Genomic DNA, 14,182 nt, shown 5'->3' on the forward strand with positions numbered 1-14,182 from the left:
TTCTGGAGGCTAGAAGTCTGAAATCAAAGTGTTGGCAAAGCCATGTTCCCTCTAAAGGTGTTAAGAAAAGATCTGTTCCATGCTTCTCTTCTAATTTCCGGTAGCCTCAGATGTTTCTGGTTTTGTAGATGGCTGTCTTCTCCCTGTATCTGTATTCAAATTTTCCTTTTTTTATAAGGACACCAATCATATGGAATTAGGGCTCACCCTAATGACCTCATGTTAACTTGATTACCTCTGTAAAGAATGCATGTCCAGATAAGGTCACATTGTGAGGTACTAGGGGTTAGGACTTCAACATATATTTTTGTGGGGGGAATACAGTTCAACTCATAACAGCCAAAATCCAAAATCTGGTTTTCCTTTGATCCATCTGTAGGGATATGGGTCTCAAATACGCTGGAAAAGCTTGACCTGTTCTTCAGAAGAGGGTCTGCTGATTCACGTGGACTCTACCTAGATAATATGATTGTTCATAATTGTTACTGAGACTGACCCTCCTGTCCCTTTTAAAGAAATGCAGGAGTTTTATGGAATGTGTTTATCCATTCATCCATCCATCCATCCGTCTCCATCTTTCTATCCATCTATCCAAATATCCATTTATTGTTTTCACAAAAATTATTGGGCACCTGCTATAGATTTAGTATTTGGCAAAGTACTGGGTGGGGTGGGGGGAAGGCATACACTGGCAAGATTCAGTTATCTTTGCTTTCAGGAAAGTGTAATGTAGATGGTAAGACAAGACTTAAAATGGGGAAACTGAAGTAAACCAAACTGAAAGAGATGTCTTTTTGTAGTTTAAGTCATGACTGACCAAGTATTATGCTGGGAATATCACTCATTAAGACGTTAGCAACATTCTTCACAAAGGTATGGCCTGGGTTGCCTCCATATCAGCTTGCTGAAGTTTTGAACTCTGTTTACGCTAATCTTGTTTTGAAATTGACACCCTAGCTTTGAAGTCCTTGCTCCAGCTTGATCAAGCCTCACAATATTGCTTCTCTCCCTTTTTGGTTGAAGGTGAGGCAATCACAGTGCTACCTATAGGCTCAGCCCAGCCTAAGTATGGGGCCAGTTCTCATGTAAATGGCATCAGTTCACTCAAGGTCTGGATTGTCCCCCGACGGCCCATGACATATTCATCCACTGGTCTGTTTTTCCCTACTTACAGCTCTTGAAGGAAGGAGAGAAAACCTAGAGAGTATAGGATCAGACTTCTCCATGCAGTTTCTGGGGGCCCAGTGATCCGAGGGCATAAGGGAAGATCTACTGTTTCACCCCTCATTTTCTACACTCCGTGAGAGCTATCCACCATCCTTTTAGTGCACTTATTTTCCACTTAAATTATCAGAGTTGGTTTCTGTTACTTCTAACAAAACATCTCTGACTAATGCACTCTCTACCTCCAAATCTCAAGCTTGAGAAAGTTTTAAGCCCCTCACGGTTCCTAAGGGGCTAATATTGTTTATTGCCTCCTCCACATCCCTAGAAGGACTACCCAGGTAATTTCCCAGTGCCATGAGAACTGCTCACTTTTTCCTCTTGATGCTTACCGGTATCTCTGGTATTCTTTATTCCCATCCTTGTCTACCATTTATCCTTGCTGATAAGATACACTTAGATTATCCTTAGAATAATATCCTGGCCTCTCTTCCTAAGTGCATCCCCTTCCAATTCTCTTATCTAGGCCCAACATCTCCCATTTCCTCGGTCTTGACAAAATAATGTCATCAATTATTCTGTGTCCATCGATGTTACATTTCATATCTCCTCTTTCACGCTTGTGACTCTGGCTGTGCTTGCAGATTGCATTTGTTGATCATATTACCCTTGCCTGGTATCCTCATCCTCTCAACCTTAACCCAAAACAAGACCTCAAAATCACACGGATGATATCCAACCCACATCTGCTTAATCTGAATCTTTGGCAGTGAGGCCCAGCAGAGGGACCATATATTTTTAGAAGCTCCCCAAATCATTTTATTCATAGCCATTTAGAATATACGACCTCAAATTATGGCTTTACTTTCAATGGTCTCTCCCTCTGTCTGCATTTAGAGTTCTGCATACTCAGCCTTGATTGCCAGTATTCAGCATCACTCTTTTTTTTTTTTTTTAAATTATTGCACCTTTAATTATCATTTATTTATTTATTTATGGCTGTGTTGGGTCTTCGTTTCTGTGCGAGGGCTTCCTCTAGCTGCGGCAAGTGGGGGCCACTCTTCATCGCGGTGCGCGGGCCTCTCACTATCGCGGCCTCTCGTTGCGGAGCACAGGCTCCAGACGCACAGGCTCAGTAGCTGTGGCTCACGGGCCTAGTTGCTCCGCGGCATGTGGGATCTTCCGGGACCAGGGCTCGAACCCGTGTCCCCTGCATTAGCAGGCAGATTCTCAACCACTGCGCCACCAGGGAAGCCCCCAGCATCACTCTTGAGCCAAGGGATTTGGACTTTCATTCTCTCCAAAGAAGAAATGGTTTCTAACCTATTTTACAATATCACTGGCTAGTTCAGATCACCTTGGAATGGAACCAAGTTGAGCAACCAGAGTTGTTTGGGTTTTTTTAGGCTCTGGAATGATCTCTGTCTCCTCATTAGACACCTGTGTTCAATTATAAGCCCACAAACTTAATTGTTACCTATGTATCAGGTCCCCTCTAATACCCGTTCATGTCACCATCCTTCATAGCACTTATTGGCGGGTAATAGTATGCCTATTTTATAATTAGTTACTATACATTTGTCTTTTTCACTGTAAGTTTGATGAAAACAAGGATTTGTTTTGTATAATGCATAGAACAGTGTCTAGTACATAGTAGATATTCAATGAGTATATGTTGAATAAGTGAATAAATGCATATCTCCATCTAGACCTTTCATAGACACCTCAAATATAACATGTCTAAAAAGGAATTATTATCTTTTCCCCAAATCTTTCCTCCTCTACAGGTTGTCTTTTTTTTTTAATTAAACTTTTTATTTAAGAATAACTTTAGATTTACAGTCATTGATCTGTTTACCATCTCTATGGTTTTGCCTCTTCCAGAACGTCATGTAAATAAAATCATTCAGAATGTAGTTTTTTCATACTGGCTTCTTTCACTTCGTGATATACAATTAGTGAAATAAATCTCTGTTTTTGCATGGCACGTTAGCTCACTCTTTTTCTCACTGAATATTGTGTTGTGTGGATGTACCACAGTTTGCTTACCCTTCACCTGTTGGAGGACATCTCAGTTGCTTCCAGATTTTGGTGATTTTGATAAACTGTTATAAAGATGCACACTTAGGTTTTGTATAGACCTACAGTCTGACACCAGTTGGAATAAATATCTAGAAGTGCAGTCGCTGGATAAGACTAGTTAGCTCCTTAAGAAACTGCCAACTCCAGGGACTGTACCATTTTGCATCACTACCAGCAATGAATGAGAGTTCCTGTTGCTCCGTATTCTCACCAGCAACTGGTATTGTCATTTAAAAGAGATTTATCCATTCTAATATATACAATGGCATCTCTGTTGTTGTAATCTTCCTTTCCCGAATAACAAATGATGTTGAGTATTGGTTTGTCTTGTTGAATGTTTGACATATGTGGTATACAACCCACTGTTTACCACCTTCTGTCCCCCACTATCTCACAGACACTCTAAGAGCAGAGACTTGCAATATCTTATTCAGCTCTGCATTTTCTAAACAGTGCCTGGCACAGAGCAGGCATTCATTAAGTGTGTTAGCTGACTGGATGACTATCTTGGGATTGAAGGTGAGGACTGGTGGTCTTATTCTTCAGAAGAGAAGGACCACTGTATTTTGCCCATTTAAGACTGCATTAAAGCAATGGAAGTAGGATCCTGATAATATGCTTGAAGAGCTCAACTGTCAAAAGCCAGAAGATAAACATAAATCTCATTCATTCATTTATTCTCTACTATTTGCCAAGCACTATAGGCTCAGTGCTCTCCCCTTCCATCTCCCATCCTAGGGGTTAAAATTAAAGCTGCAAAATGTCTGCTTGCTTATTTGGTCTAGCATGAGACTATCTGTATTTTTAAATATGATATGAGAATAAAACTCATCTCTTTCCTTCTTCGTGAATAGGCTCCACATAGGGTCTCAGTGGAATAATGTTTATTGCTGTATCAAACATTAATTATAATCTCCGTTAGGATTGCATTCTGTTCTAGAATGGGAGTCCATAAGAGCTTGAGAATGAGTTTTCAGAAAGAAACAAAAGGCCAGGAAAAAAAATCTCATCCAAAAAGCACACACTTAAGAACCTATGCCATATGTATCCATACGCATGCTGAGAAATCCAGTGATTTTATTTGCTAAGTGTGTTGTCTCATATGCCTTCCACATAATTTGTTTGACCACAGCATTACACAGGAGGACACACACATACACACAAACGCTCAAAGCTCTTCTATTTTAAAATCCCCCAAATGCCACAAGATCTGAGTTTAGGAATGTTGAATAAACTTGGGCCATAGGGAGTGTAGAGAGGATCTGAATGCATTTTAACTGCCAAGCGAGTTACAAGTATGAGGCACAAAGACCCTGCTGGACACTGTCCAGAAGGGCTCAGGACCTCCATCCTACGGGACCCACTGTGAGCCAAGCTTAGTGCCCTAATGGAGTGAAGCTTTGGCTCCTGGTCATGTCGAGAATTACCTCAATACAGTTTTATTTGTGTCTCAAGATTTTATCTTTAAAAGAAAATAACAATGAGACGTTTGTCTTTTACTGAATGAGATGCTTCCAAGAGAAAGTATTGAAGTACTCAGAGGTGTTTATGAGTTTATCAGGTGACTGAAGTTTAGGAGAGAGAAACAGAGAAGGTAGAAAGTAGGAGGAAATGGAGAAAAACTCAATTTATAGGGATAGCTTTGTTTTTCCACTAACAAATATTATATATCATCTCACCACCTTTAAGATGGTTTCCTGTGAATAACTTTAATATTTCTTTTATTCTTTGGTAATTATGATAATGTAAACTTTAATAATTTATTCTTTTTATTTAAACTCATGCTAGATCCAGAAACCCCTCCATCTACTAGTTGCCCTAACTCTTATAAATCATCTTGAGTTGGCATAAGTTAATTGAAGTCTCATGGGAAAAGCCTATTATGAATGTAGTGGATTCCAGTACCTTCTCTTTCTGATAACCTACTTTTGCAGTCTTCATTTTCATCCTGTGAACTTTTTGTGCTATTCTCCTGTTGCCTTGTACTATAAGTTCTCCCCTCTCATATATTCACATGCTTAACACTTTCCTCCTTCTTCCCTTTGTTTATCTGTTCTTTTACCTCCCTCCCTGCCTTTGAATGTTCTCATTTACCTTTGGGTTCTTGCTGGACAAAAGCTCTTTATCCTCCAGGCAAGCTTAGCATTAATGGTAGTGAGAACAGGCATTGGTCCTTGCCAAGGCACGTTCAACTTTTAAGGTACTTAATGGTTTCCGCATTATTTTATACTTAATTGTAGTTTTTGCTTCTCCCAGCTCTCATTAGATTATGCATGTGTGGATGATTCATCTTTGCATCTGCCAGAATTCCTGGACTATATTTCATGCTCCCTTATTGTCTGTTGGATGAATATAGGAATGAATGAAAGCACAAATAATGAATGTATGAATTTTACTTGTTTCCAAGGGACCCACCCTGACATACCCCTGGAGACACTGTCCACGGCTGCCAGGCCAGCTTTCCAGCCCTCCTATAAAGAAGCCAAGGGGCATCACGGCCCTTTTCAGTTTGGTTGGTTTTAGAACTGCTTTAAAAAGTAATCCACTTTCATTTTTCATGAAATCCAGGGAAATCCTGCAGCATTGAAACAATCCAAATGAAAGTAAATCAAAGTGAATTTAAAGTATTATCGCAGATATAAACACACAAAAAAGTTATTTGTCATTTTCCCACAAATTGGGCTAGAACCTAGATAGCATCTTGTATTTTCTGAGAGCTGACATTGACTAAGGTTTCTTTGATCAATGCATATAAGAAAGGAACTAGAAAGACCACACTTGGATAAAACAAAAGTCTATATGGACATTGTTTATTTTACAGTAGAACACAGCATAACTGCCAAACATTGAAGCAGGTAACTAGTAGTTCTACCAACTCATCTTTAGGTAACTGCCTTATATATTACATAAAAACAGATTCGTGTTCTCCTCTCCTTAATTACATTTTATCATAATTATGTCATCATGCATATAAACTTGTAAAATTATTGTATTCCAAAAGTGATTTTTAAAAATTAATTTATTTTTTATTTATGGCTTCGTTGGGTCTTCATTGCTGCACGTAGGTGTTCTCCAGTTGCGGTGAGCAGAGGCTACTCTTCGTTGCAGAGCGCGGGCTTCTCATTGCAGTGGCTTCTTTTGTTGTGGAGCACGGGCTCTAGGTGCGCGGGCTCAGTAGTTGTGGCTCACGGGCTCTAGAGCACAGGCTCAGTAGTTGTGGCACATGGGCTTTGTTGCTCCGTGGCATGTGGGATCTTTCCAGACTAGGGATCGAACCCATGTCCCCTGCATTGGCAGGAGGATTCTTAACCACTGCGCCACCAGGGAAGTCCCTCCAAAAGTGATTTAACAGCACATTTCATGCCATTTATAAGCACAGACTCTTAATCATCTCAGGAAAAGAGATGTTAACATTTCCTCTTATTCTGGATTTCCTACTCTCTCATAGCAGACTGCCATCTCTTTGTCTCCAATGTTCCATGCACCTCAAAATCTATTCATGGAATAGAAGGTAGACTTTGGAGGAAACTGTGGAATGTATAGATTGCTATGGATTTTCCTTAACCCATAATAGACTTTACTTTTTCAATCTCAATTTTAAGTTGTAAATATATAAAATATTCTGCTATTGAAGTACCAAAATTAGAATTTGTCCTTAGAAGATATCTCAAACATAGAGCAATTCAATGTTTTGCAAAATATTAGGCTTTCTTTTTCATGTAAATGCCACAGGCAGCACAGGATTCTGTGCCTGCTCCTACCTCTGTGTATTTCCTGAATAAACATCTAAGAGTTTGATCATCTATCATCCGCGTGCAGCTCATCACCTTAAAGGCATGATTAAACTAGGGAATCACAAAAGCCATTGGTACAAAACACAGGTATATAAGCACAACAAAGGGAAATTTTCTGTCAAAGCAGTGCCAAATTAATTTGCCCCTCCATATTTAATCATGCATGATAGGTTTTATTGCTGCTTCTGTAATCTTACTTTTATTAAGACTGCTATCAAACTCAGAATTCAAGGATTTTATTACCTCAGGTGCCTAACAAATAAAAAACAAAACATATTTATGCATAGGAATTTAGAGTCATAGCTAATGAATTCATTTTTATTTTTACCTTCAAAGTTAGTCTACATATGTAGAAAATTCTTATGGTGAATATCTTAATTTCTTTACAATGGAAATATAATTAATATTGGTAGGTGTGTTCATACTCCTTATCTTTAAAGAAGGATGCCCCCAAACCCCATTTGGCATAATTTCCTGAGAACTACCTGTGTGAAGACACAAAGACACATGGTACATACACTTGAAATGACAATAATTAGAAAGTTAAAATGACTATAATTGAAGCTAAACAGAGCAGATACTCAAAACAGAATACTTCTTAATTTTCTCCTGATGTTTATAAATACCTATATATTTAGTGTCTGCCTCTTTTTTTTAGAGTGTAAGTTCCAGGAAGGGAGGGATTTTGTCTTACATATTGATGTATCCTCGGTGTCTAGAACATTGTCTGGCATAGACAGTGTTCAATAAATATTGATTGAATGAATAATATCCAAAGCCACTCTGTAGCTAAGTGTAGAGTGAGCAGTGCTAACCCACACATAGCCCCTGTGTACTTGGAATTGCCAGAGAAGACCTCAAGAAAGAAGTTATACTTAAAGTTGGATGGGAAGGATGGGTAGGTAACCTTTCACTTCTCGATTTACTTCTGCCAACAGATTAATACCCTGAAGTCATCAGTCATTACTGGGATGATAAATCCTTGGGCATGTCAAAGATTCCTCTTTTAAAGAGTTTTACATTTTAGCATCCATTTTGACCAGTTCAGGCCAAAACACCATAGTAAACAAAGCAAAATAAAATGAATACTCAGGAACACATCATGCCTTAAATACATGCCTTAAATTATTTACTGGCTGGAGCCACTGATGGTTACACTTGCACATGACGATCCTGGCAGTGCATAGACCTCACTTGAAATGTTTCAGGGGACAGGTCCTGACAAAACAAAGCCCGTGGCAGGGCAAGTGTAGTTTCTTTGAATAACAAGTTTAGAGGGAACTTGGATTACTTTTTAAAGCAGTTCTAATACCAACCAAACTGGAAAGGGCCCATGATGCCCCTTGGCTTCTTTATGGGAGCGCTGAAAAGCTGGCCTGGCATCCATGGACAATGTCTCCAAGGATATGTCAGGGTGGGTCCCTTGGAACTCATACTACAGTGAAGTATGTTTGTATTCTAGACTTTACATTCACTCTAATTGTAGAAAGCAAGGTTTCAGTTCTACTAAAGTCATAGCAGAGTCATGTGCCTTTATTATGATTAGATACCCTTATTGAGAACACATACATTTGGAGAAATGTGCATTGAATTTGGGAGAAATAGTGACATGATGGAAAGTACACAGATGCCAGGGTCAGACTGTCTTGTCTTTATGACTCCACTTAAATGTAACATCAGTGTGATCTTGGGAGAGTTAATTAACTTTTGGTGACTCCACATTTTTTTCATTAAAAAAGAGACTATCTTTTTTTTTTTTTAAATAAATTTATTTATTTATTTATTTTTAGCTGTGTTGGGTCTTCGTTTCTGTGTGAGGGCTTTCTCTAGTTGCGGCGAGTGGGGCCCACTCTTCATTGCGGTGCGCGGGCCTCTCACTATTGTGGCCTCTCTTGTTGCGGAACACAGGCTCCAGACGCGCAGGCTCAGCAGTTGTGGCACACGGGCTTCGTTGCTCCACGGCATGTGGGATGTTCCCGGATCAGGGCTCGAACCCATGTCCCCTGCATTGGCAGGCAGATTCTCAACCACTGCGCCACCAGGGAAGCCCAAAAGAGACTATTTTAATGATAAAATATCTAGAGTAGTACTTGGCCCATGGTAGGGATTCATTAAGTGTAGTAGTGAAAGTAATAATAGCTATTATTTATTAAGCATTTACTATGAACCAGAAACTAAAATGTATTTCATATTTATTATCCCAATTGCTCCTCACAAAAATGCTATGGAATGAGTATAATTATTATCTTTACTCAACAGACTTAACAGGTCTGGGAACTGTGATTCAAAAAATGTTAAATAACTTTTCCAAGCTCACAAAGCAAGAAAGCGGTAAAGGTGGGATTAAATCCAAGAAAAATGACTGAGCTTGAATCCAAGATTTCAATCACTTTGTCAAAATTCTTCTGCAAATAATAGGAAATTTGTATTAAATAATAATAATTAATGTGGTGTATTATTATTCTCAAGCACATTGGCTTGACAGCATAGCAAAATGGAAGGAGAATAATTAAGTAAACAACCAGAATTTATTGAGTTACTCCTATGCCTCAGGTGCTGTGCTTTATACATTTTCTCACTGAATCTTCAGAGGTGGATATTATTATTCTGCATTTTATAAATGTTGAAACTGAGGCTTAGAGAGGTTAAAGCATTGGAACGAAGGCTCATGTAAAGCAGTGAACGGAGCCACAAGGAAGAGAAGAGTTCAGAAGTGAAGAGGGGAGGGTGGCAATGGCTGGGAGTGTGGTAGGAGAGGTAGTCAGGGCCAGACGTCCAGGGCTGTGGATGCCTTGCTATGGACCTTAGTCTTTATCCTGAGTAATAGTTCGAAAGCAGAGAATTAATATGATCAGCTAAGACATTTCTTTTAGGCTTTGAAAAAAAAGATTTCATTAGAAAACTCCATCAAAAACAGTCTGAAATGTGTTTTGCATTATAAAGTTTTAAACATTCTATTCAAACCAACTTTCTTTAAGTAAAAACTTGATGGCATCATCAAAGCCATGTTGATACAATAATTCCATTATCCTCTTGCTTGATGGCGAAAGGGCTTGGTTAAGTCTCACTCAGTTTGCCCTGAACAGTATGTCCTGGTTGGCGCTATTAACATAGAGATCCAGCTGCCTTTTGTCCTGCAGGGAGATGTCCATTCATCCACTGAATGGTGGAATGGTCACCGTCTGGCCTATAGACAGGATGGGAAGGCAGATGGTGAAGCCTCCATCCACCCACTTCTTAACGAGGTCCCCCCTGGAGGGAAAACTGGAGACTAAGTAGTTTTCTCTGGTCTTGGCGTTGGTGATGGAGACGTTCAGTCGGTGGTGGGCCAGCTCATGTGCGTTGCAGGGGAGAATCAACTCCATTCCGCTCCTTGGATGGCAGGTGACAAGCAGGACGTGGCAGCAATCTTCCCTCAGCTAAGACATATGTTAAAAAGATATCTCCAATATCAAGGTAGTGGGTCCCCTTAGATAGCTCAGTGTGGCACAGAGATATCAGTGGGCTGCCTAGATTCCCACTAATCATATTTCCTCCTCCTGGGCACTGAGAAGGACTATATTCCCCAACTTTCCTTGCAGTTACGTTGGGTCCACGCAACTGAGCTCCAGGAAAAATGATGTTCACTCCTTTCAAGTCTGACTATAAATCACCCTGGGCAGTACTTCCACACTCTTGTTTCCCTTTCCCCAATGACAATGGTAGTTGTAGACAGAAAATGGATCCCTGATTTATCACTTACGAGACTCCCAGCAGGACCACTGACCTTCATTGTTCTATGCAATGTTAATTAAAAGGAGAAAACATTTTTTATTGTATTAAGCCACTGAAATCTGGAGTTTTATTTGTTACAGTCGATCAATCCTTTTCCTTTCTAGCCTATCTTGACTAATTAATATTCTGTATTGTCATAGGAGGGAAAGTATTTCCTATGGTGTGCATGAAAGGTAAGGTTGACAAGGCATGTGATCTTGATCATTCTAGTTTTGCAGAGCAGATAGTATTGTTGGTTCTGGGACTTGTTAAGATGTTTCCTGAGAGCAGAGTGCTTTGATTCTGTCAATGTGACAGCCAGCCTCCAAAATGATCCCTAATAATCTTTGCTTCCTGGTATTCATGCCTTTGTGCAGTCCTCTTCTACATGGAATTAGGGCTGACTTATGTGACCAATGGAATACTGTGGAAATGATGGTATGTAACTTCAGGTAATAAAATGCTTTGCAGCTTCTGCTTTGGTCTCTTGGATCATTCACTCTAGAAGAAGCCAGATGCCATCCCATGAAGACACTAAGCAACCCCATCGAGAGGCCCATGTGGAGAGAACTGAGGCCTTCTGCCAATGTCCAGCATGGCCTTGCTAGCTGCATGAGTGAGCCACATTAGAAGCAGATATTCCAGCCCCAGTCAAGCCTCCAGATGACTACAGCCCTCAGCCTCCTGAGTTCTCCAGCTGATGTCCCAGATGATGTGGAGCAGAAACAAGCCATCCCCACTGTGCCCTTTCTGATTCATGACCTATGAAACCATGAGAAATGCCAACTGATTATTGTTGGGTTTTTTTGTTTTGTTTTTTTTGTTTTTTTTTATTACTGTTGTTTTAATTCAGGAAGTTTTAGGGCAATATGTTATGCTGCAATATACTACGACAGCCACTAATGTCGGATGGAATCAAAGAAGACCCAAATAGGATTCCTGAGCACAAAGTGACCTGGAGGCCTGATTCTGGGCTAGTGGGCCTGTCTGCCTCTGGTATGGACTTCTGGCTTCTATAGTAGCTCTTCAGCAGAGCTGTGGCTGCTTTCCCTCTACTTATTCTGCCTGGTTCTAGGAGCAACCACAATAGATAATGCTTGTGCTCTCTATGACTGGACAAAGAACCTGGGGCACCTTTTCTCATTGAATGATGAGCTTTCTAAGTAGAATGGCAAGACATTTCTTTTAAGGTGTGCTGTTGTTATTTAATCCCTAATTTGAATTATCTTGAAAGTCAAATGGAATTAGAAGGAGAGTGTTAGCCTGTTTTAGAGACACGTTCCTTGTCACAGATTGAACTAAAATGAAGGTTCTATTGGCCAATCCATTTTCTTTCTTTTAGAAACTGCAATTGGGTAATCATGTAGTGAGAAGATCACTGGATTGAAAGTCAAATGACTTTGTCTCAAGCCCTGACCATACCTTTTGACAGCTAGATAATGTTGAAGAAATTACTAAATATTTCCCTCACTATAAAATTCAGGAGATGCTGATGATACCTAAATAAAAGGAATTAGGTTGTTGTGAGAGTGAGGGTAGGTAGTATACTGGGACTGTTTTGGTAAAATATAAAAGGTTGCATCAATATTTTATTCAAAGGACATGTACTAAGTGTGTACTATGGTTCAACCACCATTCTCGGATTTGCAAAGGAGCAGCAAATGGATTAAAAGTCATGCCTTCATAGAGATAACATTATATGCAGGTAGAGTCATGTATTAGTTTTCTATTGCTATCATAACACATTACCACAAAATTAGTTACTTAACACAATACAAATGTATTATCTTACAGTTCTGTATCTTTGCAGTCCAACATGGGTCTCACTTGGCTAAAATCAGGGTGGAGGTGGAGCTGCTTTACTTGCTAGAGGCTCTATGGGAGAATCATTTTCCTTGTCTTTCCCGCCTTCAAAGAGACTGCCTACATTCGTTGATTCATGGCCTCCTTTCTCCATCTTCAAAGGTAGCACTGTAGCACCTTTCTGACCAGTCTTCTGTAGTTGCATCCCTCTTTGATTCACATCATTCTTCTGTGTCCCTCTTCCACCTCTTGTAACTACACAGAGCCCACCTGGATAACCCAGGATATCTTAAGGTCCTTCAATTAATTATGTCTGCAAATTACAGGTTCTGTGGATTAGGTTATAGATATCTTTGGGGGCCCTTATTCTGCTTACCACATAAAGTACACTTTAGTTGGGTTGAAATGCTCTAAATGACTACTTGCTCTTCAGTTTATATCAATATAACCAAAATCATACAACACAGCTTACAATTTTATTATTATTGTTTTGTACCCTAAGCTTATGCCTGACTTATAAGAATTAGGTTTTGATTAAGAAATTATTCCTTCCCAGTTCTATCTAGAATTTTGCAGTTGTTTTTCCCTTAAACTATTGGGAGGTAGAGGTGGAGAAGAACCTGACAAGCAAAGGAGAAAACCCAATTCATTTATTATTTCTATGTAAAGCCTGGGTGCATGATATCTTATTCACTGACCTGGATCAGAACCAGTGTTGAAATCTCATTGCTGAGATGTAATGCTATGACCCTGAGGAATGAATTTAGTTCAGAACAAACAAGACCATCAGTGACAGTCACTGTCTATTTCTGGCACATTAAATCAAGATTTTTTGGAGTGTCAGAATCTGTTATAACTTGGATTGAAATATGACAGCCTGTCAAAAAATTTCCACAACTGATAACATCCCCTTGAGGTTAATAGACAAAATTATAAGATGGAATAATTTGTGTAATATAATTCATAAATTCCTTGTCATAAAATCTCAGGGGTGGGATTTTATAAATATGTAGTCAGTTTTACTGCACCACTATGTAATACTTGATCTCTTACGCTTGAAATATGTTTACAAAATAGAGTAAGACGCATTTCAAGTCAATTCAGTTTGATAAGAGTTCGTAAGTAATTGATGATACATGATGCACACTCCTAGGTGCTGTGGGAGGTACATTAGAGGAATAAAAGATGGCTCTCACTGAAAAGCTTGTTGCTGTAAACTATGTAAACACAGAAAATAACTGAAGAACATTACAAATCAATATACTCAAGCCCGCCATAGACCAATGAACTATGAAAACTCAGTGGGTTCTGGTGACAAGATAAAGGCTGAAGGGATATTTAGGGACTCAGGATAGATTTTAAAAGTGTGGGGAGCAGGACAATCTAGGTGGAAGGAACTTTATGAGCAAAGTCCCCAAGATCAAAACGAGAATTTGACGTACATACTCTACTAGTTTATCACTTAGCTACTCACTGTAGGCTAGCCTGTTGGTTTGATCATTATAAGGTTTTGGGTTGTTTTTATAGTTTATATATTGCTCCATTTATGCCTACAGTGGATTGTTGGCTCACAGACAAGATGCATA

At 39.5% G+C, this 14,182-nt stretch overlaps 1 pseudogene across 1 annotated transcript; it reads right to left on the bottom strand.

Moving 5' to 3' along the window:
* Window positions 1-9,100: 9,100 nt before the first annotated feature.
* Window positions 9,101-10,812, bottom strand: LOC309608025 (patatin-like phospholipase domain-containing protein 4 pseudogene; annotated as a pseudogene). The gene is made up of 2 exons: window positions 10,807-10,812; window positions 9,101-10,459 (listed from the first exon to the last, which is right to left on the bottom strand). The product of its transcript is annotated as a patatin-like phospholipase domain-containing protein 4 pseudogene (transcript).
* Window positions 10,813-14,182: the final 3,370 nt, after the last annotated feature.

This window comes from Balaenoptera borealis (assembly GCF_965194805.1).
Source record: "Balaenoptera borealis genome assembly, chromosome: 12".
Classification (NCBI taxonomy): domain Eukaryota; kingdom Metazoa; phylum Chordata; class Mammalia; order Artiodactyla; family Balaenopteridae; genus Balaenoptera; species Balaenoptera borealis.